The sequence below is a fragment of the Charadrius vociferus genome, unplaced genomic scaffold (genome assembly GCF_000708025.1).
Source record: "Charadrius vociferus isolate BGI_N301 unplaced genomic scaffold, ASM70802v2 scaffold79, whole genome shotgun sequence".
Taxonomy (NCBI): domain Eukaryota; kingdom Metazoa; phylum Chordata; class Aves; order Charadriiformes; family Charadriidae; genus Charadrius; species Charadrius vociferus.
Genome location: NW_009650182.1, coordinates 140,186 through 147,230, shown reverse-complemented (window position 1 = coordinate 147,230; position 7,045 = coordinate 140,186). Strand labels below are relative to the sequence as shown.

Here is a 7,045-nt window from a genome sequence, read left to right as displayed (position 1 = left end):
CCTAGAAAAACATCTGACAAACGTTGAAAAAAAGTTACTAACCTCAGTTCCTCAGTAGTAGTATTTATACAACTAGCAGTTCAGTGCACAAGGCAATGCAGGAAAGAACAGCAAACACAGGAAGGGAGCACAGGAAAGGGAAATAATGGACTTCAATTTTTTGGTGGAGACATTACATCATTTGCTTTGCAATGTATCTCTATTTCACAGCCAGAATAGTATCAGCCAGCTCCAAGATAAGGAACACATTTATTTAGAGAATAAATCTAGTTCAGATTTCATCATAATGTCAATATTTGTTGTATTAATGTTACAGTTCCTCTCAGTTAATAGTAGTTAATAATGTGTTGTGCGCAAAGGGAACAGATCTTCCGAACGAGCTGTGCATAGAACCTGGGAATTCAGAACATGATTCACTCCACTTTTGGTGTTCCTTCACTGCTGGGTGCAAGAAGGTAGGAATAAATCTTCAACTGGCAGAAACCAGTTGACTTCCACCTGGTTTTGGGGTTGGGGTGGATTTTTTTTCAAGATTTTAGCGCCAAATTTGACCACTAGGACAAATTATCAGAATTCCAACAAAAACTGTGGACAGTCCAGCCTAGCCACTGCAGGCCACTGCAGCAGACGTTCCGCAGAGACCACTCCCTGCCCTATGGCAAGACATGGGCCAGCAGGAGGCCAGGCTCTGGTGACCATTGTGTTGGGGTTGAGCTCTGGCTGCAGCTGCTTGAGGAGTCACTGGCGAAAGCAGAGGGGCAGCAGCCAGTGAAGCCGCTACACGGACATTATGGAAGTGCTGGGAACATCGCAGACGGAAAGCGTGGTTTTGGCCAGCAGTGAAATCTTGGACCCCTTGAGTAGATAATGGGAGTATTTTTCATTAAATCTGGGTAGAAGGTGGAGACAGACTTCCTTAAACATAACCCTAAGAAATCCAAGTTGCTTTAGGCCCAAGGAGCAATTTGCCAATTGCTACTCTGCTAAGCCCAAAAAAACCCAGATGACTTCATGGTGGGCTGCTTGCTGTACACTTTCTACGCATTTATAGCAATGCATGCTGTCAAGGGCAGCTGTGTGTCTCTCCAAAGGAAGCAGGTGTTTCTGCAGTGCACAGAGTTACGAACACATGAAGTAGTCAGCAGTACCCACTCCCCCTCACCCAGCTCACGTGTGGTGTGTGGGTTTGTCCTGTTGTTTCTGCTGTCCCTAATATACACATAAATGACTTGGAGAATTCATAGCTCATAATGCAGCAGCAGCTCTCCCCATAGCCCTTGACGAGGTGGATTAAGCACGCCTTCTAACACTGCATTTACTATTGCCTGGTGGTGACTTTGTGATTGATGACTGATGATCTGCTCCAGGGGAGTAACCTCCCCCTTGTGAACCCTTCCTTTGCATCTCCATTGTGCCCCAGCCTGAAGCTCACCATCTGTGCCTCCAGTGTCCTTCCACGCACACAGGTCTCTGCATAAACCTGCCCTTCTCCTGCTGGTAAAGTGGGCTTCAGTGATGGCTATTGTGATCAAAGCTACTGCCCACCACACCACTGTCTCTGTCCTTCAGATCTCGGTGTTTTGCAGGAATGAGAAGCTATGAGCTTGACTAGCTGGCTTAGACTACCGTTCCCTTATCTGTTCTGTCAGATGTGTCATGTGTGGCCCAGGGTAGCAATGCCCATGCTGTGCAGTGAGCTCAGGACATGCAGAGCAGGTCCCCAGACCACCAGCCTCAGCAATGCACAGAAACAAACGGAACTGTCGTAATTCACAGGAGAACAAAGCCCGGTCATTTTCTGCCTGAATTGTCCATTTCTTTGCAAAATTCCATGACTCACCAAGTAGAAAATAATCCGGACGATTCTGTTTATTGTGACATCAGTTAATTTTCCTTATTTCAAAATTGTCCTTTATTCCAGTAAGGTTCCTAGTAATGCAAATGTCATTCATCCTATTCAGATAAACCACGTTAAGTGCATAGCTTTGGCAGAGAAGTGCTCCTTTCTGCCCAAAAATTAATTCTGAATTTGTATAATACTCTCTGCAAACAAACAATGTTTTTATTAGCTTTATAGAATGCACCTCCCCTCTACAGAAAAGATGGTTACTGAAAACACAAGAGATGACATGGAATAAAATTAAATCTAACACTCAAAACAATAATGAGTATTTCTACATATTGACATTCATACCAAAATTAGTACTATTTGGATGACAGACCACTATTGAATGCTATGGCAAAGAAACTATATAAGCAATGAAATTACCATTTAAAAATAGTTAACGGTGTGAATTGGAAGATTTAATGTGTTTTCTTCTTTTAACGTACAGCTCCATTCCCAGAATTTCACTGGACCATGCGGACAGACCAACTGTCACAGCTGTCTATCAAGGCTGAATTAGATGACGACAAACAATACAGGCTTTGTGGTTCAACTGAAGCAGCAGCCTCAAAAGTTTCCATTTCTCATCTGAGGGCACTGTGGGAGCATTGTCTTCCCCCTCTCTGAAAAGAGAATAGAACAATTATGTTACTGAAATTCCTTCGCAGTGGGTCTGAAAGACTGTTTATGCCCAGTCAGGGAGATGGGGAAAACTAAAGCAGGGATTTCATGACAGCAGGTGGGGGCAGTCTCAGGGTATACACTTCAGTGACATAATGGTCCTGATTCTTCTCTTTTAGGGTAAAGCCAGTGCTGAAAGATTTAATGGAGGAAACGGCAATAAAAATGCAAAGTTAAATGCAGTGGTAAAATTATTAACTTGAAAGAAAGCTTGAGAGTTGGCTTTCTGAATCAGTCAGGTAATTGATTCTAATGTGGAGAGCACGGCTGTAAACTAGAAAAGAAAATATGCTAGTCACTGAGAATTTTTTACCAGTTGCTGTTTCAGAGGCCCTACCAAGTGAAGCGCTGAGTACGCAGCTCTCGTGGGAGTCAGGTGGGCTCAGGAGATAGAAAGCAATCACCCAATTTGTCCTTCCTAATAGCGGTTATAGTCTTATTCATTATCAGCACAGATAAATCAATACCTGTTTTCATGCAAACACATATTCACGTGCTTTAGCATAACCTTAGGAAATCAGCTGCTCAGGTTGCCCCAGTGCTTCTCAGTTCAGAAGTGGTAGGCAGGAGAGCGCCAAATCATTTCATTCTGTTGTACTAATAATCTCATTTTTCCTGAGGTTATCTTAGTGCCAACTCTAGCTTAGTATGTACACACAAAAAACCTGTAAGTGCTTGGGTGCAAATGGTCACCTGGGGCGACAATAGCTTGCAGGAGGGAGTCAAGACATCTGAAGCATCCCCTCTCTTTTTCTGTAAGAGGAAGGGAGTGTAGAGGCTGCCAGTCACCAGCAGTGCTGTCATGAAGTCAGTGTCTACAATCTGTGCCATGATTTCTGTGTTACCCCTAGTTATCATCCAATACCAAAGTCATGGTGTCTGGTGGCAGGAACATTCGATGGTCAACTTGAAGAACTTTCTACTAGCTGCCTTCCAAGGGAGGCTGTAAGACCTCCACAGAGCAGCTGGTTTTAGCTATAGTTATATTTTACATAATAGTACAGAGGATTCCTAATTCTTCCCGGGGTTTGGTATAAAGGTGTAACATTTGAAAAAAAAAAAAAAAAAGTCTTATTCTCCGTCTCTGGAATGTTTTGGCAAGTTTTTCAGTGAGCTATGGATATGAGGGTGCAGGGACCAAGCCCCTACCTGAAGTGAATAGAAAGGTTCCTCTTACATGGACAGAAGATACTGGATCAGGGAACTAGACTGAAAAATCTGAGCAAGGAAGCTCAAAAGAAGCCAAAAACTTTGTGTTCTTAAAGTTCTGTATAGGCACACTAATGCTGTGACACAGTGACACTTTCTCAATCTCAATTAGTGCTAAACTAATTAACAAAACTGTTTTATACAGTGCAGTGAATAGTATCTCTCTCCTTTCTTGGATAATCCCTAGTGTGATGTAAGGGTGATTGAGTATCTAATTACTCCTTAATTGAATGCACATTTTGTACATTTTTCACTAGTTCATGCTTAATGCTTTTGGTCCAAAAATCAAAGTCAGTGAAATTAAGTTGAACAGGGATTTGGGCAGCTATTGCATTAACGGATTACTTTTGGAAAGGAGCCTAATTACGAGCCAGTCTGAATATTTCAGTTGTGTTTGTTATAGAAATACTTAACGTATTGTCTGATAAAAGACTGATTGTATGTATTGGTAGTGTTGTTATCCATGTTTACCCTTTATTGTTGTTTAAGAGTAATTTTTCTACCATGCTAAATTAAAAGCGCTGTTCCATAATATATGTGGTCAAGTAACGCACTATTCAGGCTAAAGGCTTATGTAGGTATGAAGATACCTGCTTCTCTTACTCTTCTGAGAAGTTTTTGGAAATGTAATATTTGAGCTAAAATTGTACAGATGGGCATGTGTATTATAATCAGAAAACTGCCTAGATGCCTTGCTTGCTTATAGATTATATTTCTGCCTCTGAAATTTCCTTTGCTTGAGTTGAGTCCTACATATAAATAGAGTCCCACTGCTTCTGGTGGAGTCCTCTACAGATCAGACAACCATCCCCAAAGAAAAACTTTCAGAATCAGTGCCATAAAGTGTAAATACCTGGGAAATCTAAGAGCTATTATCACAATGCCCATGTTTTTAAAAAATAGAAGTATTAACAAAGTCAATTAAAATCCAGAAATCATCCTCAGAATGTAAAAAAATCATTATGTTTCCAAGAATATTTATTTCTAATTCTTTCATATAATAATTTTATGTACTTAGATTCCTCAAAGAGAATAAATTTTCCTCTACAAAACTGGGACAAATCCAAGACTGTAACTTTATCTCAGAAACAAGGAGCAGCGGCAGAAGCAAAGATGGGGCCAAGCTGGTATATTTTTAAGAACTAAAGGTCCCAATGTTCCCATGGTAATAGACAGAAACATTTAAAAGAGAAGATATAAGAAAAATTCAGTGATGAGGATTATTTTTCAAAGTCTTCCAAAAGCGTTGAGAAAGTGCAAATAAATGGACTATGAAGAAATGAAATAGGATGCCCACAATAATATGCCTTTCCAACTGATACGAATGAAATAAGATGCCCCACTGCAGTAACCTTAGGTCAAGATCACTACACAAGATTAAAAACTTTCTTCAGCTACTTAAAAATAGTCAATCTGCTTTCTGGAGAGCTTTTCTACCTCTTTTGTCTTACCATACTCCTTACCATTATTGTCTCGTACAATGGCTCTGTTTTTTTTCCTTGTAGAAGCATCTTGCCTACTACTCTTTAACACTAGGTTAAACAAAAAAGTTTGAGAGTTTAAAAAAATCGAAGGACATGGATGGGAAAAACACTTTAACGCTAACTACACATTACCATTTTCCTACACCTTCCTAAAAACATCATCTGAAAGTATGGTCAGGCATGGATTCAAAGTGTCTCAGAAAAGAGAACTGACTACCTTGCGAATCCTTGTCCTTCCTGAAACACTTTGCATTCCTTCCATCAAAAGGTCACAATTTATTGAGTCTACACCTAGTTCTGCAGGCATGTAACAACACCTAACTAAAGTATACCTTTGTTTCTCTTGAGCTCTGGGGATGCATAAAAATCTTTTAAAAATTACACTAAGTTTTGCTTTGTAGCACTGCTCTGTCATAAACTGTGGTGTTAGTCAAAACATTGCTAACAACAATCACTGCCACTATTCTCTTCCTGGAGTGACAATTATCAGTTGCAAAAACATTTCCAGTAACCCAAATAACTTTGTGGGTTTTGGTTTTTATTTGTTTTCAAAACATTGCTGTCTGCTTAGCAAGAGTTTGTTTGCATACTTTCACTGCATTGTTTTCATCCATATGGAATAAGTAGAACTAGAAATTCCAATAAGAGTAAAGACCTGTGACTACATGGATCTTCAGTTTCAAGGGAGTAATAATGTTCTGCTTAAAGTTCCCTGTGTGACTTCATCTCGGTAAAACAGAGTGCACTCCCGCTGCCTAACATGTACAACATTGCTGAAGGAGGAATGCATATTGCAGGCTTTCTTCTCTATCTGTGGTCAGACACATGTACCTATATGTTTTTCTAACATCCTTGACATTTGAGAGCTGTTCCATTACTATATTTTACATGTACTAATCTGGAGGCTCTGTATTTTAAAAAACAGGTGTAGTTTTATCAAAGATGATTTAAGCTTCCTACCATTCTGCCTCACCACTTATTTGCAGCATTTTCCCAATAAGTGAAAATAACATGGCAGAGTTTCAGCGTGTGTTCAGACTCTAGCTTTTGAGTTGAAATTGCCAATAAACATGCTGTGAGGGTGTTTTTTATGACAGGCGCTCCCGGCTACATTATCACTTCCCAAGTAGCAGTGTACAAGCCATGCATGGTTTATCGTAAGCAGCTGCAAATTATACTCTCAAAATGCTTTTCACAAAAAAAGCTGATGATAACAGTTTATTGTGGATAGCAAAGAATGTGTGATGCTGACAGAGAGAGTCACAGGTCAAGAAATTTGGGACCCCTGGTCAGCACGAAGTATCTTATTTGAAGCATAAGCACGGGTCTGATTCCTAGGCTACCTTATGGGGTTCTTAGCTTTGAAAAGGAAGCACAGTGTTTTGTTTCTTCTTTGCTGGTTCTTTACGTGTTAAGGGATTTTGACTGTTTTCCATTCCTCCACCAATATTTGTGTATTTCTAAGAAGAGCTCAGTAAAGGACTGAACAAGGGCAATTCCAATATGATACTCATTCTGGAAACAGCTATAACTCAAAATGGTTTTCTTCCTCACTTAGGGCTCAATCCCTACAGTGATGCTCTGGCCTGGACACAGCATAAATTCTGACTACAGCAGTGACCAGCCTATGACTTTTGGGCTGCCTTGTGGCTACCAAATCCTGAAATTGCTCCTGTGTCAGAGGTACATCACACAAGCAACAAAAGTGTTTTGCTATTCACTAACTTGAATCCTCAGCAGTGGGAAAACAAGTTAGGCTGACATTACAGGGTTAACATACAACCTC

At 40.3% G+C, this 7,045-nt stretch overlaps 1 protein-coding gene across 1 annotated transcript in view; it reads right to left on the bottom strand.

Annotated features, from left to right (window-relative positions):
- Positions 1–2,040: 2,040 nt before the first annotated feature.
- CA8 (carbonic anhydrase VIII) overlaps positions 2,041–7,045 on the bottom strand; it is a gene marked incomplete at its 5' end in the record, with an annotated part of 50,515 nt that continues 45,510 nt past the window's right edge. The window contains one exon of the mRNA XM_009892784.1: positions 2,041–2,508. The remainder of the gene's footprint in view (positions 2,509–7,045) is intronic.